This window comes from Lissotriton vulgaris, chromosome 2_1 (genome assembly GCF_964263255.1).
Source record: "Lissotriton vulgaris chromosome 2_1, aLisVul1.2, whole genome shotgun sequence".
Classification (NCBI taxonomy): domain Eukaryota; kingdom Metazoa; phylum Chordata; class Amphibia; order Caudata; family Salamandridae; genus Lissotriton; species Lissotriton vulgaris.
In genome coordinates this window covers 1,870,336,050-1,870,353,577 of record NC_141687.1, presented here as the reverse complement: position 1 = coordinate 1,870,353,577, position 17,528 = coordinate 1,870,336,050, and the positions used below count along the sequence as shown (strand labels likewise).

General features: G+C 46.2%; 1 protein-coding gene across 2 annotated transcripts in view; it reads right to left on the bottom strand.

Moving 5' to 3' along the window:
• The window catches only part of ADAMTS17 (ADAM metallopeptidase with thrombospondin type 1 motif 17), a 1,053,865-nt gene that overhangs the window by 279,652 nt on the left and 756,685 nt on the right, over nucleotides 1-17,528 (bottom strand). The window lies entirely within an intron of this gene.

Genomic DNA, 17,528 nt, shown 5'->3' with positions numbered 1-17,528 from the left:
TTCCCTGTTGGTACTACTGCATGCACTTTATTTCATCTGAACTTCTTCTTGAATAAATATCTAATACCACTTCAAGGAGTTCGTCTTATTCATGAAGAGGAGGTCACTACATTCCACAGCCATCCCACACTGTACTGTCCCTCATCGGGCGAGGCATCTGTCATGGAGGTTTCTCTGAACCGGAAATAACCACACGAAAGGGAAGCGTAGCAATTTCTTGTGCCTTGATGATGATCATCTTAGGCAGCCTGTAGATAAGCAAGAGAAAGAGGGCAGCATTTAGAGACCCAAAGCTGGTCTAACGTTTCAGAAGGTGGATTCTCGTGAACCTTTCCAGCTTCCCTTCCAATGGCGCGCGCTTGCGTCACAGTTTCTCTTTCACCAATTGGAGGGCCTGCTCAATGCTTGACGTTCGCACCTGTTTTCAGCATCTCCTAGCAGCATGGCGGAGCCGTCTGCTGCACAGAGGCCTCCAGGGGACACGCTGAGCCGCCAAGATATATATGCCCTTCCACCGAAGGTCCTGCCCTACCACGCTGGAATCTCCCAAGCCCATATCTCACTCGTAAAGAGGAACAGGACACTTTGTCATAAAAATGAATTTCCTTTAAACACAAAGCCTGCGTTATTTATGGGATGATTAATTGCCCCCAGGGGATTCATCCTCCTGGCGCCAGGCTCTTTTAATGTACTTCTTACAACTGCAGGTGGGAATTTGTGCTTGGGGACCTGCGGCCCATTAACATTATTTATTGATGTAAGTAATAGGAGTCTCAAACTTAACGTGGAAACTACATGTTCGACAAGAGACGTGTATTGTACGACAGACCGGGGTCAAAGTGTCACGAGGCATCACCCCGCCGTCAGACTGCGGCCCGGGGGAGACGGGTGGGAACATTTGCGGGTAAAGCCTTCTTTCCAGCGCCAGTCGAACGGAATACGGTTCTTTCACGCGGAACTGAAACTTTGACTTTCACAGAGGAGGAAGATGTGTCTGCAGCGTGAAGTATAAAAGACCGGGGGTTTGTTTCCTGTGCCAGGAGCAAGCAGTAGAGAGATCTGAAGGGCTGCGCCGAGATTTCCCAGTAGACTAGAGTTTTGAAAGCCCGAGAGTATTGGGGAAGCGTCAACTCAAGCCTGGCTGGAGTATCTCTTTAAAATGTCTGTCTGCACGTTTATTTTCTGAAGACAAGTTGGTTATTTTTTTAGTGTATTGGTAGATCATGACGTTTTTCAAATTATCGTGGCCTTTAGGAACAGACTTTGTCTTCGGCAATGTGCTTAAGAAACACTCCGGGAAGCTCTTCACAGTAAGCATGGACAAGGGAGTAGCCAAAAAATAAAATACCCCCCACTTTGAGCCACATGAATGCCTCGGTTACTTACCGGTAATCTTCATTACTCCAAGTGTAGTCTTCCTCGCCACATGACTGACGTAGTGAGCTTCAGCGCCACACCAGAAGCATCCAAGCAAATTACCGCGCTAGTGCTCCCACCCCCCATAACATGGCTGACCTCCTTCACCTGTGCCCTAGTACAAGAGGAGGCACAACCTACCCCACGTCCTGTTCAAGTACCAACCCTCAGCACCCAAACCACATGAAGCCGATAGCCAAACAGGGAAGGGAGGGATGGGAACTCATGTACTGAGGAAGACCACACTCAGAGTAATGAAGATTACCGGTAAGTAACTGGGGTATTACCCCCCTCGTAAGTCTTCCTCGCCACATGACTAATGTAGTGAGCATATACCAAAGCCAACGTGGACAGTCAACAGTGGGAGACCAACAACCACCCCAGACCCAGGCACAGCAGAGAAGGTGGGCAGAAACAACTACTCAGGAATGACAGGTAACGGACAGACCTCAGGGAAGGACATAGGATTAGGGCACAGGAAGCAAGGGGACCTCAAAAAGGACCCCAACCCGACCAGCCGACTCAAGGCCACCAAGAAAACAACCAACATGCCCATGAACAACACAGCCACTGACCCCAAGGGTCCAAAAAGGGGGCAGCATGCAGCCCCTGAAACACGCATCAATCTAGCCGCCAAAGGAGCCTGCCCATCCAGTAGAGGACAAGAGAAAGCAGGCAAAGCAGCTTGCGGCTTCCAAAGAGCAGAAGGAGCCAGGCCCAACAAAACTCCAGGAACCAACAAAACTCCAGGAACCAGACAGGAATACCTGAATCAGAGTCCAGCCCTACATGACATCCCACCAAGAAAAAGGATCACAATAGCAGGATCAAGACCAAAGGGACGCCTGAGGTCAAGAGCCCAAAAGCAGGCATACAACCTCTGTCAAACAGCCTTCTGGACAACAGACAGACCCATCCAATAGCCAGGCATGAAGATGTAGTGGCCGACGAACCCATGCCGGGAGAGGAGAACCCTGCAGAAGAGATGGATTGGTGAGAATTGCCCAACACTCCTAAACCGCAAGATCCTAAGAAGAGGATACCAGGGGTGGTGGACCCAGCCCAGCACAATCAACATAACAAAAGCCCCCACCAGGCGGAACTGGCACAGCACCCTGGCAAACAAATGGATCAGAGGAAAGGCGTAAAGTAGGCTGTCCGGCCACTGGAACGACATTGTATCCACTAGCCATGCCAACAGCCAGGGGCTACCGAGCAGAAGCGGGGTGGAGAGCAGAGACCATGGCCGCAAAGAACGCCCCCGATGGGCACCCAAACCTCATTTGCAACACAAGGAACACCCCCGTCAACAAAGAGATTGAATGCATGGGAGAAAAACCAGCTCAGGTGGGCTGCTGCACAATCGTCCCTACCCAGGAGATACACCACCCTCAGAGAAAAAAGAGGGCTCACCGCCCAGGTCAGAATCCCCTGCTTCAGGAGCCCCAAGGACTGAACCCTGCAACACCCCTGGGGAGGGAGACAACTCAACACGAAAGAAAAGACCCAAACACCTGACAGGCCATCCAAAATGCCCCAGTACCCTGAAGCTGAAAGAGAAACCATCCTGCAGGGGGATCCCACCTCTCCAGGACTGACCAAGGCATCAAAGTCGCCTCCCCCAGCCAAACTCACTGACAGCCATGGTCACCACCTGAGAAGGAGACACTAGAAAAAGGGAGACCCCCGGCCAGACGGACGGTGTCCAATCCCCACACCAGAGCCACGCCGATCCTAAGAAAAACCCCACAAGCAGGACTCAATGGCTGGAACACAGGGACCAAAGTGACAGTAGATGAATAACCACGGGGTACAAGAACAACTGAGCCCACGGAAGAACACTGACAGCTGCTGGCATCAACCCCTAAAACCACAGAGATACATAAGCAGCAACCTCATCGAGCAGACAACTAATTTCCCACAAGTTGCCCTCCTTTCAACCGGAAGAAAAACTTGACCACGGACCATGTCCAGGCGAACCCCACTGAACCCCAGACCAGGTGTGGGGAACAGACCAGATTCACAGCAGTAGCTAAGGAAGCCAAGGACTTCCAGAATCCCGCACACCACCAGGGCGCTCAGTTTGCCCTTAGTAAGAGAAGAGCCAGAAAACAGCAAATCATCCAGATATGGAAACACATCCATCTTCACCTGGATGGATAACCCCCACCAAAGGAGCCAACACAGTTGTGAAAACAACTCAAGGGGCCGAAGCAAACCCAAAAGGGAGAACCTGGAACTGACAACGCTCCGAACCCACGCAGAACCTGAGAAACCTCGGGGAGACCGACAAGACCGGCATGTGGAGATAAGCAACCAACTGATCCAAATGATGCCACCACAGTCCCCTTACTCAGAAAAATATAAAATTCCCGCAAAAACGACATCCCAAACGTTCATGGGGAACACATTTTTTATTTTATTTACATGCTCTAAGTCCAGCACAGGCCAGAAAACCCATGACACCTTCCTCACCAGGAATAGGAGCGAACACACTCCCTGACCACTCTGACCTGGAGGAACCAGGCTTTATGCTCCCTTAGCAAGCAGGGCTCGAATACCAGCCACTGGGCCCCACCCACTGCAAGAGAAGATGGAAGGGCGGTACAAATAACCTGGGGGACAATCTCCAACAACCATTGGAGGGAGAACAAACTGTACCCCGTATACAGAAACCTCAAACTTGCACCCCAAAGCCTCACAGAGAGAGAGGATGTGTGTAATGACTTGATTGTACCAGGGGAAACCCAATAAACCCTTGTAGGCTTGGGCAATGATTATTTCAGGTCAAAGGAATGCTACAAGGGATTTGTTTTTATAGTATTCAAGCTCAGTTGGGAGTCGTATCAGTAATATCAACTCCAGTTTACCAAGTATCACATATTAACAAAAATAGAGATTAATCTATGGAAGGAAAAGGAAACACGGAGATGTAATAAAATCTGTTCTTCAAAAATTTTTATATAGATTCAAAAAAATATAAATTGCAATTCAGAGTATGGGGCGACAGCTACATCATCTCCTCCTCTGTTGCTTGTGCACAGGCACACAACCATCATTAATTAATTTCTTTTGGTTGTTGTTATCAATTGATTGGAGTTGATGTTTAAGTTGTGAATTGATGTGGTGAAGTCATATATACCCCTTTTCACTTCTTTGTTGCTTTTTATGTATGTCTCCCCATACTCTGAATTGCAATTTATTTTTTTGAATCTATATAAAAATTTTTGAAGAACAGATTTTATTACTTCTCCGTGTTTCCTTTTCCTTCCATAGATTAATCTCTATTTTTGTTAATATGTGATACTTGGTAAACTGGAGTTGATATTACTGATACGACTCCCAACTGAGCTTGAATACTGTAATGACTTGATCCACTATCGGAGAACAGGAACCAACTGTTAAAGAGACACCCTATCCGCAGCCCCAACCTCGAAAAGAAGGACACCCCTGGAAGCCGACAACAGACCTAAAACCCTCCAGCTACCAAAAGAACCTTCACTAGAAGACACAGCCGGGGGCAAATGCTCGTGTCCTCCACAGACACTGACAACCTGAGGAGCGCAGAACAACCTTACCCCTCAAAAAAGAAACGTCAGACAACATCCCGGTCTTTTGTAGCATCACTGCCAGGGTGGGCAGGATAATCACCCCTCGCACCCTAAGCTCGGCCATACATGAAAGGCCCCAAGAGAGGCTGGACAGAGAGTAGGAAAGAAAGGCAGACGTGCAAAGGAAAAGTAGACCGTGGCGTCAGCGCTCTTGACCACCAACTCCACCCGCATGTCCACCAGAACAGGGGGTGGGAGGGCAGAGTCATCCCCACACACTATAGTCCCTTGGGATGGCAGACCAGCCACACCTACTGCAGCAGAGATCATCCACCACCCCCTCAGCACTAGAAGAAGGAACAATGCATACTCCATGAGACGCGGAAGGACACATACGCAACTAAAAATATAGCAGGTATAATAAGCTGCATGGCCAGCAATGAGGGTGTCACAACCTGATTTTTAAGAGCTGTTTGAAATTTAACCACCTTAGGATACAAACAAAACACTTATCCTTCGAGAGCCTTTGCCACCACAAGCAGAAGACTTACGATTGAGCTGTAGCTCCTTGGCCCCAGACCTTGATGGCCAGGGCATGCTTCATCCTGAACATCACCTGAAGCCACCAATCTACACATTGCCAAATATCCGACAAACAATCCAAAGGATTAAAAAGCCCTAAAGTAACTAAGGTGCAGTAACACTCCGGTTACCTTGTTGCATAGACCCTCAAAACACTCAGGCCAGCTTGCATGCACATCAGCGCAACAACCTTGTGCGCCCCCAGTCACCAGCTGAATCCAAAAACAAAAACTGCACCAAATGCGCGATTCGGCGACTACCACCATCGACAAGGTCGTTTACATGCGGTTGGACCCTACCGCATGTGGATGTGGGATGGGATGCGGCCTGCGGTGTAAATGGATACACCGCAGGCCGCATCCCATCGGCGGCGTGACTAGCAAAAACCCGACTCGCAGTCATGCGGGCAGCAACACAAAAGAAAGGAAGCCAGAGCAGGGTACCTGGAGGAAACACACCTGCTTGGGGTCCAAAAACATGGCGTGGCGTCATCAGAGACACAGAAAACAATGCCGGAGTTGCTCACAGCTGTTACCCCTCATCCCAGACCATAAGCCAGCTGAAGCAGAGCTTCAAAAACGACAGTGAAATCCCGCTATTGCAGGGCTGTAATAATGCATAGTTAAACATGCTATTTGCACTAATACATAAGTGCAGCCCAATGGCACCATGCATTAAGTGAGTCTGCATACCAGGACCTCTGACTGGAATCTGGGCCTGCTAAAGCATGACCGCACCCCACTTACCTGCAACTTGCTTGAAGAGTCTGCAACGCGGAACAAACAAAAGGATATGGGGTGGGTTGTGCCTCCTCTTGTACAAGGTCAGGAGTGAAGGAGGCCGGCAATGTTAAAGAGGAATGGCAGTAATAGAGCGCTAAATTTTAGTGAAGGTTCTGTTGGGGATCTGAAGCTCACTACGTTAGTCATGTGGTGAAGAAGACTTACGAGGAGGTAATGAAATGTCCTAGCAAAGAGAGCGATCCCGACCCTTTCTATTAAGGAGGCAGTGGGATTTGTTCCCCAGAGCCAAACGATTCAGAATGATGCATTTTACAGCAAGATTTGAAAAGAAGGCACATTTTCTAGCATTGACATCTTTCTTTAGTTTATTTTTTACTTTTTTCTCTCCATCTTTCTTTCCCACATTCTATTTATTTATTCCATCCCTTGTCATTCTCCTCTCATTCCATTTTTCCATTTTCCTTTTGCTCTGTTCATTCTTCTTTCAGGTGTCTTGTGCTTTCTGTCCTTCTTTATATGCATGTTTAATTGTCCTTCCTGCTTTCCATCTTTCCCTTCTTTAGTCCCTTCCACACATTCTTGTTCCTTCCTTTCTTATCATCCTCCTGTCCTTGCTTTGCCCTTTCTCTCATCCCTCTTTCTGCTTGAATTCCTCCTATTTGCTAATTCTTTATTTTCTTTCCTTCCACCGCCCTACTACCCGTCTCTCATTTCTTCTTTGGATTATTTTATTCTATTAGCTGCTTTCCTTTCTTTCTCTCCTCCCACTTTTATTTCTGGTTTTTCCTTTTTTGTTTTTGCTACCCCTTTTTCCAAGTGTCATTCTTTTCTTCTGCCTCCAATTTTTTTCCTTTTCCGTCCTTCTTTCCATTCTTCTGTGTGCCTATGTTCCATCCTACTTCCTTTTGACTTTTCTTCGTTATTTCTTACTTGAATTCTTTTTTCCTTCCTTCAAGATATTTCGTTGTTTTTGCCTCCAACTTAATTTTTCTTTTATAGTCAAACCTTTCTCTTTCATTCTGTCACCATTTTAACCTTTTTTTTACTTCTCCACCCCTTCCCCAGCCCACAGTTGTACTTTTTTATTCGCCCAGCATTTATAGATTTGTACTTCTTCCTTTTAATGACCACCCAACCAGAGATAATAGTTAAGAAGGGCCATAAATTAATGTAAACAGTCCCGTCACCCCAGCTTCAGCTGGCAAAGAGTGGCCTTCACTAGACCCTTGAGCATGGAGTTGATTGCAAAGCAATATTATAATTAAACACTGTCAAAGCCAATAGTTTTGGCCTTTATATAGTGAATGTAGAAATGCCAGATTAGGTACTGGTACCCATCAGTGTAATGTTATGTTGAACTGATTTGTAAAGTGCGCAGCTACTCAGAGTGTCCCGGCGATCAGGCTAAGGGCAGCAGACCAAGGAACCTAGATTATCTGCCTTAAGAGCCACGTCTTTGGTTTACGCCTGAAGGAAGCGAGATTTCTGACCATATGGAGGTCTTTTGGAAGTTTGTTCCAGGTGAGCTTCCCCAGGTATGAAAAGGATCTCCCGCCTACTCTTAGTCTATTGATCCGGCGCACACTTGCAAGGCACGCGGAGGACCGAACGTAGGGTACGTGCTGGGATGTATTAGCTGATTCTCTCTCTGAGGTATACCGCGCCCATGTCGTGCAGGGCCTTATGCCATGGTTCCAAGCCTTACTCTTCAAGGTCACAGTCCTCATTAATGAGGTGAACCCCAACTCCATGAAGTGAATTTTACTTGAAATCCTCTCATGTTGTCAGGTTTGTAGTAAGAAGAGTAGGCTTAATAACAGTGAGGGGTAAGTTGTGTACGCATAAATTCCACATTCCTCAACTTTGTTCCAATACATGCTAATGGTGAAATATGACAGAATGTCCAAAATGCAGCCCTACAGATTTGTGCAAGAGAGATGCTCTTACTGTTACCCTTTCTATCTGATTAAGAATCCCTGGATGTCAGTAGGAAAAGGGTTGTATGCCAGTGGGTAGTCCAGAACTATGGTGCATCCACTCTAAGGCCTGAGGTGAACAAAGTAGTGTACATTTTTACACTGGGGAGATGTCTCATCATTATAAGAGAGGCACCAACTCCTGCGAAGGCATAACGGGCCATGACTATTAACTTTGAATCAGTGCTTAATTGGAGCCGGTGGTTTCCAGTGCTCACCAAAGGCACTTAATCATCAACACCGGCGCTTTTCATGAGCACCAGTTAAGGATATTTATGGTAGGCATGTGGAGATTGAGTGATTTGCCTAGAATCACAGAATGTTGAGCCAATGTCGAGACTCAAACCTAGTGCCAAAGTTTGCAGCTCTGGCCATTATGCCACATCCTCTCCCCACTTTCATGGTTGGTTAGTAGTTGGTTCAGTTTTAGGCGGCGCTAACAGAAGAAATGGCTGCTGACGAGAGCCACCTCACCATTTAAAAAAAAAAATTTCAAATTAACAACTGCTTTGAATGCTTCCTTGCCACTGCTCTTAGGCATGGGATCAGGGCAACTGAGGTAATGCATAAAGACAGCCTCTTGGCCATGCTGACACTAATGCATTAAACTCCGAAGCTTGATGGTCCATTAAATGATGATAGAATGTTATAAGCTTGGTTTAGTACAGAGTGGTGAAGAAGAACAGGCCAGGGAACCCAATCCTGGAACTCAGATGATGAAAATATCTTGGGTTAGAAGGACTTCGAGGATGTAAACATTCAACCTAGTCTGTTTTGCTGGGAACTATTTACCCCTCTAGGTAGCTGCAGATATTCTCCCAGGATCCTATCTCGGAAGCCAGGCTGGCCTTGAGCCATGGTGCAGGAATCAATATGCCCAGCAAGCCAGGTGGACAGCCTCCTGGTGGCAGCATTTCTGGCCTCTCTTAGTGAATGCAAACCAATGAAATAATGTTACAGTAATGACACCACGGGACATGGTCTGCCATCCACAGGTAACAGAGCCAACACGTTTTAGAGATGGTGGAGGCCAGGTAGATGGATTAGGAAATGGCACCAGCTATCATTTATTCCGCCTAACTGTGTTACTGGCTGACTTGGAAATCTTCCATAGGTGTTTTAGAGTATCGCAAATGTAAGTCGAATGTGGTCGAGTAATGTACCGATAATGTAACACTTCATCTGGCTCGGATATTTTGGAACACTGAGGCATAGTCTTACCTTGAACCCTGTAACTCTACTACACCTAGCCTCCTGTGCACTGCCCTCAGCTCGTGCATCCACGTCCTCTGGACACGTGTACATATTAAGTCTGCATAGATCTATTTTGGCAACAAGCAGCTACATTGCTTGCTTCTATGAATCACTCGGATTAAATTTGTCGAAATTGATGCCGTACTTATTTTGTTTTTGCAGCTGGTGATCGTGTACTGTATGTCTTGTGCCTGGCTATGCAAAATGTAATTATCAACACTGAATCAAAACTCTGGTGTGGAAATCTTGAACTGAATTTTTTGAAACAGGGATTTTGCAGAAATATAGGTACATGCTTACGCACAGGCAAGGGATTTGCCATAGAATCCAATACTCCTAACACTGGACCAGCGCCACATGGATGGAGGGGCACAAGCGGCACTCACATGCATCAACCACAGATTAGTGGCTCTGAGGAGGTCTTGTAAAGGTCTCCGGAACTGTCCCAATGGGCAATCCCGTAAATGGAGTCCCAGCAGCAACTCTAAATGCAAAACGATTATCCCTTAAAATGTGCCACGCCTTCCAGGCGCTGTTGGTGAGAAGGGGCATTATTAACTCAAAATGGCGGCGTTCCTCCTTTGCCTCAAGTGATCCAGCTTTGGGCCTCTGCTTGCTGAGCACGAACTAGAACAACTGCCCAGTTTCCATAAAAACAATCTCTGCCTCTGGCCGCCGGTTTAAGCTGACCTCTTCACATTCCCCACGCTAATTAGGCCTAAAGAGCTTGGCTGCCGAATTCACTGAATCATCATAATAAGCCTTGAAGCTTCTCAAGTCAAACCAGGCCATCCAGAAAGCGGCCTAAAAATAGCCCGCGCCCTCTGATACTGTAGTTTGTAATGGTTGCCTCATTCCACTCGTGAGCAATTTTCTTGCAATCATCATCGTGAGGACAAGTTGGCGGGTTCCTTTGGAAGGGCTTTCATTCGCTTTAGTGTAGCTCTGTTGCCAGTTAGTGGGATAGCCATGTTAAATGATAGCTGTTACACGCTGCAGGGAAAGCCTTACATTCTTGCGCCACCTGGGACTTTGTCTATTTGAGAAATTAGATGCTTGGGCGCGTATATGTCTCTCCGTACAAGAGTGCCCCATATGAAATGCCAAAGTCTGCAGTGACTTAGAGTGGGGATGGTCAGTGGGGGGTCACATGGAAAAGGACCCTGTGGACTAAGTGGACACACTCTACTACACTAAGTAATGTATGCTTTGTGCTACAGTTCCCCAGTATTAATGGAAAATTCACAAAAAATGCCAGTCTAGGCTGAGGGGAGCACGAGCAGAACGGAGTCCAACGAGGCAGAGACAAACACGTTTTCCAGCATGGTTGTTGCCAAAGTGAGAAACAGATCTCGACTTTTTATTCCAATTATAAAGCTTGAAAAAGTTTGCTAAGTATCCCAAGTGACTGCTCTACAACTACTACCAAAGGAACAAATTCATGGTTAGGAGAACTCCTCTGGGCCTGGCAAATTCTCCTCCGGGAGTCCTTTCGAGCAGGGGTGTAATTCCTTCTGCACCGGGGCGTGAGGGCTCATTTTCGTTTCTGGAGCTGGATGACAGTCCTGCAGAGCGGTCCTGGGGATGGGGAAGGAGGTCTTGGCAAGATGGGTGCAGCAGCCTGGAAAGACGAGTGCAGGAACCTCCTGACAGGGTTGGAAGCTCCCTGGTGTATGCTCTCGTGAGTGCTTTACCGGGGTAGACCGGTGACCAGGACTGTCACTGCAAGCGTGAGTCACAGTATGCTGCTTAGTGAACTGGAAGAAGCACCGAGTCTTAGGTGAGGAGCCAGGAGTGTCACTTCAATATCTGGAATGCAGCCAGATAGGTGAGGTAGAGCCCAATCCAATACATTATTAAGCAAAGGAAGGCTTGAAACTGAACACGAGGTAGGGGAATCGAAGCAGTAAGGAAGGAGGCAGATAAAAGAGACTCTGTAGCCAATGGGTGTTGTTCTCTTTTACTTTCCTCTATGCTGCTATTGTATCTAAGAGGAAGCACAACTTGTCCTAACAGCTACGAGGAGGTTGTACAGAAGGAACATGAAGCCCTTCAAATGGTTTTACGTTGGACGAAGAAGGTGACCTGAGTCAGTTATGAGTAGAGTACACGTATAGGAATGTGGATATAACTTCCCAGAATACTTTGAATAACTTGATCCACCCTAACAAATATGAAAAGTCACCAATGTGACTTAGAACCTAACAGAATGTATATGTATCTGATTGAATGACATCTTGCGTGACATGTTACCTACACATGTTATGGGGCCTTCCCTGCTGCCATAATTGGCAAAGTGAGTATCTGAAGGACTAATTACAATTTAAATCAAACCTTATGGCAGTCCAGGCTCTAAGAACTAGTTCTCACAGTCTTTGAGGAAGATCACTAGAACAAGACAAGAAAACACATTTCCTCTTGGTTCCTTATAAAATCAAAAACAACTCTGGATGCAGAGGGAGGATGGATCTGGAAATCTACCTAGTTATCATCAAATGCATCAGAAGAAGCCTCATTAGAGGTCAGCACCAGCAGGTCATTTACTATTCAATTAAATGTGATGGATGCAAGGAGATGACCTTCCAAGACCACTGCTTCAAGTCACGGGCAGTCCTAGGTTTGAAAGGATCATAAGATAAGTACTACTTTTAGTTTTTACTCACTGCACTTAGGCTAAACCTAATTTTCATGCGCAAAAGGAGCACGCTACAGAGAAAAGACTTTTTTGTAGCAGGAGAATCGCAAACATGAGTTGCTGTATCTAGAACATTATGGTGTGGGGTGGCCAGCTAATACAGGATTACAGAAATTAGAAGTGAAGGGGAGGGACAAGGAATTGACAGCACCATTGAACAGCTGTGTAGAGACATCTTACCTTTCAGGAATGTGTGCAATAAGCAGTAGTGATCATTGCAAACCACATGTTTGGAGGACCTTCGAGAAGCTGAACAATGTATCGCCTTCAAGAAGCAAGGGTAAGGTAGGCGGTCATGCTCAAAGATAATTGACTGGGACTGCTGGGTTGATGGTGAGCTTTGCTGAGATAGAAGTCTGAGGTCAGCGTACTTTTCCATCTGGACCTGGTTCTGACCTGGTCTCATAGGAGACAGGAGCAGGGGCATGTGAGTGCTTCTGGTGGGGTAGTCCTGCAGCGCATGTGCATCGACACAATGGCATAAGTGAGGGGGTCAGTCATCGACCTAAGGGGAGAACCGTAGATGTAGCGCGGCCCCCTAGTAAAGAAGTACCAGACTTTTAGAGATCCATTGGGCAGACAGCTTGGCCCTAGGTCTGGGCAAACCACGCGTGGACACATTCCCAGAGGGTCTCTGTGTCATCAAACCATCCTTTCAATGTAGGGGGGATGGACACGCTGCACTAGAAAGCTGGGGGAACATGGTTAGCTTTGAGTCAGATTTTATTCCCAAATTGTTCAACATAGCCACCGTGCCAGGCTACGTTTCGAGCTCCTTGGGCCAGATGTCAGTGAACCAACAGGAAACCGACAAGCACATCCTCTCCAGTTTGGTGGGCTTCATCTTTATATAGCAGCTCCTAATCCAGTGATAGAGTGACGACAGGCACAAAGCTACTGCAGTAGTGTAACAAAACTTGAGCCCCCACCCCCAGCAGAGTACATGGAGTCGGCCCCCTCCACCCAGCCCACCACCTACCACTTTTGCAGAGCTCCCCCCGAGCACTGGGCCCCCGCACCACAGGGGCATGGGGGCTTATGCTGCACCATTGAGCTAGTGTTGAATGCAGTGTTCTTGAGTAAAAATGGCCATGACTTGATCAAGAGCTGGGTGTAACGGTGATTTCTTCACAAAGTGAAATATGTTAGCAGCCACATTCACAGAGCCTCTCCAACAACAGAGCATGGTGGGCCAACAGGACCAACAGGCTCAGAGCCCTGATCACGCTTTCTTCACTTATATTAAACTCTAAATGAAGAAATAAATGTCTCCTATCGTCCAGCTCTTAAGTCACCTCAGGCTCGATATTTTATTCTGGATAGACTCCAGCTTGTGCTTCATTAAAATGGTGAACCCTCTAAGCATGGTCTTGTTATTATCCGATACTGGTGTCTCTTTCCATCAATTTAGGAGGGATGGCAGGTTGCAACTGAACCTTAAATGGGATAAGTCTTGCGGTTTTGCCTTATATTGTTCGTCAGAGAGATAACTACTGCTCTCCTGAAAGCCTCAGGGACAGTGCCAGGACTGACTAAGGGACTGCCAATCTTTACATGGACATCCACAGCATCCGCCAGCGTCCGCTTGCTGGGCAGAAGGCGGATTCTGAAGCTTTGTTCTTGTGGCACACCAGTGTATCTGAATGTACTGTAGAAAAACATTCCAGCAATACAAGGCTCAACCTCGCTTAACTTGAGAGTTTAAGAATTTGGCATTAACTAAACATTTTTGGACTAAATGTCTTGCTATATTTCAAAACATTTGAGAACAAAAATTCATATCGGATAGCAAAGACTCGTAGAGGCTGTTCCAGAGAGTTGCATATTAGGCTGAAGAACACGTGCACCGACAGATCTGGCCTGAGGAATATTACACTTTTCAGTGTCAGGTCAGGCGGGGGTTGTTGCAGACTTCCTGTAAGCAGAGTGGGCAAGTGTGTCAGTTGTTTTACACTTTCATCTTACAAGGAGAATGGGGCCCTGTACGGCAGAGAGAGCTCTCTTTTCTGTTTCACCTTCCCCTCTCCTGCAACAAGCATTTATATATTTGTCAGCCAGTATCTAATTAGCATACCTAGTGTGCTCGCATCTTACAGCACAACTCATATGGTATCAACACATTGCCCAAACTTCCCCACAAACTGTACCTGAGGTCTTTTTACATCCTCTGCCTCTTTCCACGAGAACGGAAAACCAACCCACACCAACTGTGACCTGAAACAGCATGAGGAGCAACAGGGTTTCATAACTTTGTAAATGGTATTAATATTTCCACGGGCGACGCCTTCAGCCGGCATCCGGACTGCGCCCTCCAGCGCCACTGGCACATGAAGGGGGCAGAGACTCCTCCTGGCCAGGGCTGCTTCCAGGGAGGAGCCAGCCAACGCCGGGCGGAATCAAGATAGAGCCAAAAAAATGAAAAGGCAGATGCTGTCCAAAGAAGCCAACTGTGGGGCACGCGCTGTGTCAACTGCACTGTTAGTGCGCCTTGCAACAGGTGTACACTATACTGAGTGGGCGCATATCTTACAACTGCAAGGACTATAAGGGGCAAGGGGCCTGATGTACCATAGGCTGGTCTGGTACTCATTCTGAGTCTATGGAGAAATGTGTTTATACACAAGAGCCTAGAGGGCTTTTTACTGATAGAGGAAAAGACTGATGGTTCGGTTCAGAGTGCCCACTTAATGTGCAGGAGGATCCTCAACTAACTCATCTATGCCTTCCTCGTTAGTAATTAGAAAGTGTCCTCATAAGAGCAATGAGGCTGTTGCAAAAGAGGTACGAAGAAGAGGAATTCATATAGAGGAATACAATAGCACAGATTGGCAAAACAAGAGACAAGCCTTTTCTAGATACATTAGTGAATGAGAAAGTTCCATAATGTAAAGCAAGGCGAGCAGGAAAAAGTTTTACGGTGATCTTGGAAAAGATAGATTACTTATATTCTTTGAGAAGCAGTTGAGAGTTAATTGCAAACTAGACACGGATCTCAACATATAAATAATAAAGTCAAGGGTGGTAGATACTAGGTGTCCAAAGGTGAAGCAAAGAGCAAGACACTCCTAGGCTAAAGATGAATGGCCAGACTCGTCCTATTCTGAAAATAAATTTAAACTCTCGATTTTGCCCAGATGGTAATTATCCTGAAAGGTTGATCTCACCCGTCGTGGTCAGATGGCCATGCAGGCTTTGGCTATCATATGGGTGAATGTTTTTAAGACCGTCATAGAAAGTGGCCTCCAAAGGTGAGCTTTAATCAGCAATCATTTCAATTATACAATCTGATTGTTAGCCCTCTCCTGCTGTATGGGTCTTATTATGGAGGCAACTAAAGGGGAAGAAATAAATGCATTGGCAAAACCAATATATCTTATTATCTTATGTTAGTGTGCAAGGGAAAGTAATCAGACATTCTTAAATTATGTTTACTTGCGTTGCATTCATAAATGCTGTTTATCATATTAAAACCGGCCCTGGGGTTTTGCCAATGAAGGGGTAAATGTAGAAATAAATAATTGCTTTCTTCATAGGATGCATATAAGAATAAAGAATTGAACGTGTCAAACAGTGTGATGCTTCAATGTACTTTCCAGATGTAAAAACGTAGCTCATGCATTCTAATGGAAGCACTAACTGAAAGGTGGAATGAGACACCAAATAGCCAATAGCATGAGGTGAGAGGGTAATGCTCCTCTGTGTGAAGCCAAAGACCACTCTAGTTGGTAACATTACATCTTCCAGACAGCTATGCTGCCAAGCCAGTCCTAATGAGTGGCTGCTCAGGTGGGAGCTACATATATGGTGCACAATTAATACACAGTGTCCCTTCCCCTATACCCCATCTGTGTTAAGTTCCTCACTTTTTTTCCTTTTCATGTGCTCTCAATCTTAACTTCTCTCACTCCCTCATCTAGTCTTTCACTCTCTCCAGTGTCTTCTAGCACCATGAACTGCCCAGAGGTAACATGTTGGTACTATGTAAAATATTGTGGCTTTAGTGTCTATAAGAAACCTTATGAGCAGTGTGCAGACCAGCCTATACGACAATCAGAAGATATCACAAGATGGTGGTGCCCGTGAAAGGCCGGTAGAGCATGGGTAGAATCCATTGCTTGTCAGACCTGTCAAGCGAGGGACTGCCACAGCCCGACTTACCTTACATTGGCACCTGTCAATGGCGAAATATCAAATCAATCAAAAGGCCAATCTTTTTCGGCTTACTGTAGATAAGGTGTAGGCCAGGGCTTTACTAGAAACAAAATCAGTCGTGCCACAAATGTTTAAAACAGCCCAAGGCTGTAGGAGGCCAGTGGTAGATTCTTCCCATGGGGGCTTTCATGGTTGGGTCATGTTAGCCCATCCTGCTCTGAAAGTAGGCCCCTAACCTGAATGTAACAGAGCACATGCCAGAGGACAGAGTAGCTTCATGGACGTCATTTAGGCGGCTAACCAGGGGCCGCAGCTGCGACCCCTGGCTTGGCCCTTGCGACCCCTGGCACTGCCTTTGCGACCCCTGGTCTCAGAGGTGGCAAAATCAGTGCTACTGTGCCTGGAACATAGGAGCATCTCACCCTAATGGACGTCGTTTCAGCTTAATTTTCATGGTTTTCTGTCAAATTGTTATTACACTAATAGTAAATAATATTATTTACTAATAGTGTAATAAAAAATGGACTATAATAAGCTGTCATATGTCCCTATCTGACAGCTAAAGTAAGACGAAAATGCTTTTAAATGTATGCTGTATACATGCCTGTAGGTGAGTGTGTTTATTTGAGAGTGTGTAAATGTGTGTGCATGTTTAAGCTTGTGTGTGTGACACAAAGTAAAGGTCAATGGTGTGTGATGTCACTTCTGCTACCTCGGGTATTTTGGTGAATTGTCGCCTATGAGTAGCTTGTCCTGTCCTGGCTATATCAGAAGTCACTTTATTTACCACCGATTTGTCAGAATAGGACTCCACAAGAAACGTGTGCAAAGAAAGTCTGATAACTCACTCCTCCGTTGTTGCACCTTAGACTTCATTTATTGACTGATATTTTAAGCACACCATTAGCTCATCAGCTCCACTCTCCCCCCACTTTACAAAAACAAACAAAAAAGGCTATTCCTTTACATCACCGAGGACTAAACCCAGATGTATTTTCATAATATAGATTTCAGATAATATAACGTCCTCGCTTGGCTGCTAAATGGCGATCGAGCAGCAGTTAAACACGACCCAGGCCCCGTCTGATAGTAACCTCACAGAAAAGAAACTCAGGCAAAAGGCAACACGTGAATTATACAATGTCCAGAAAAGGATAAG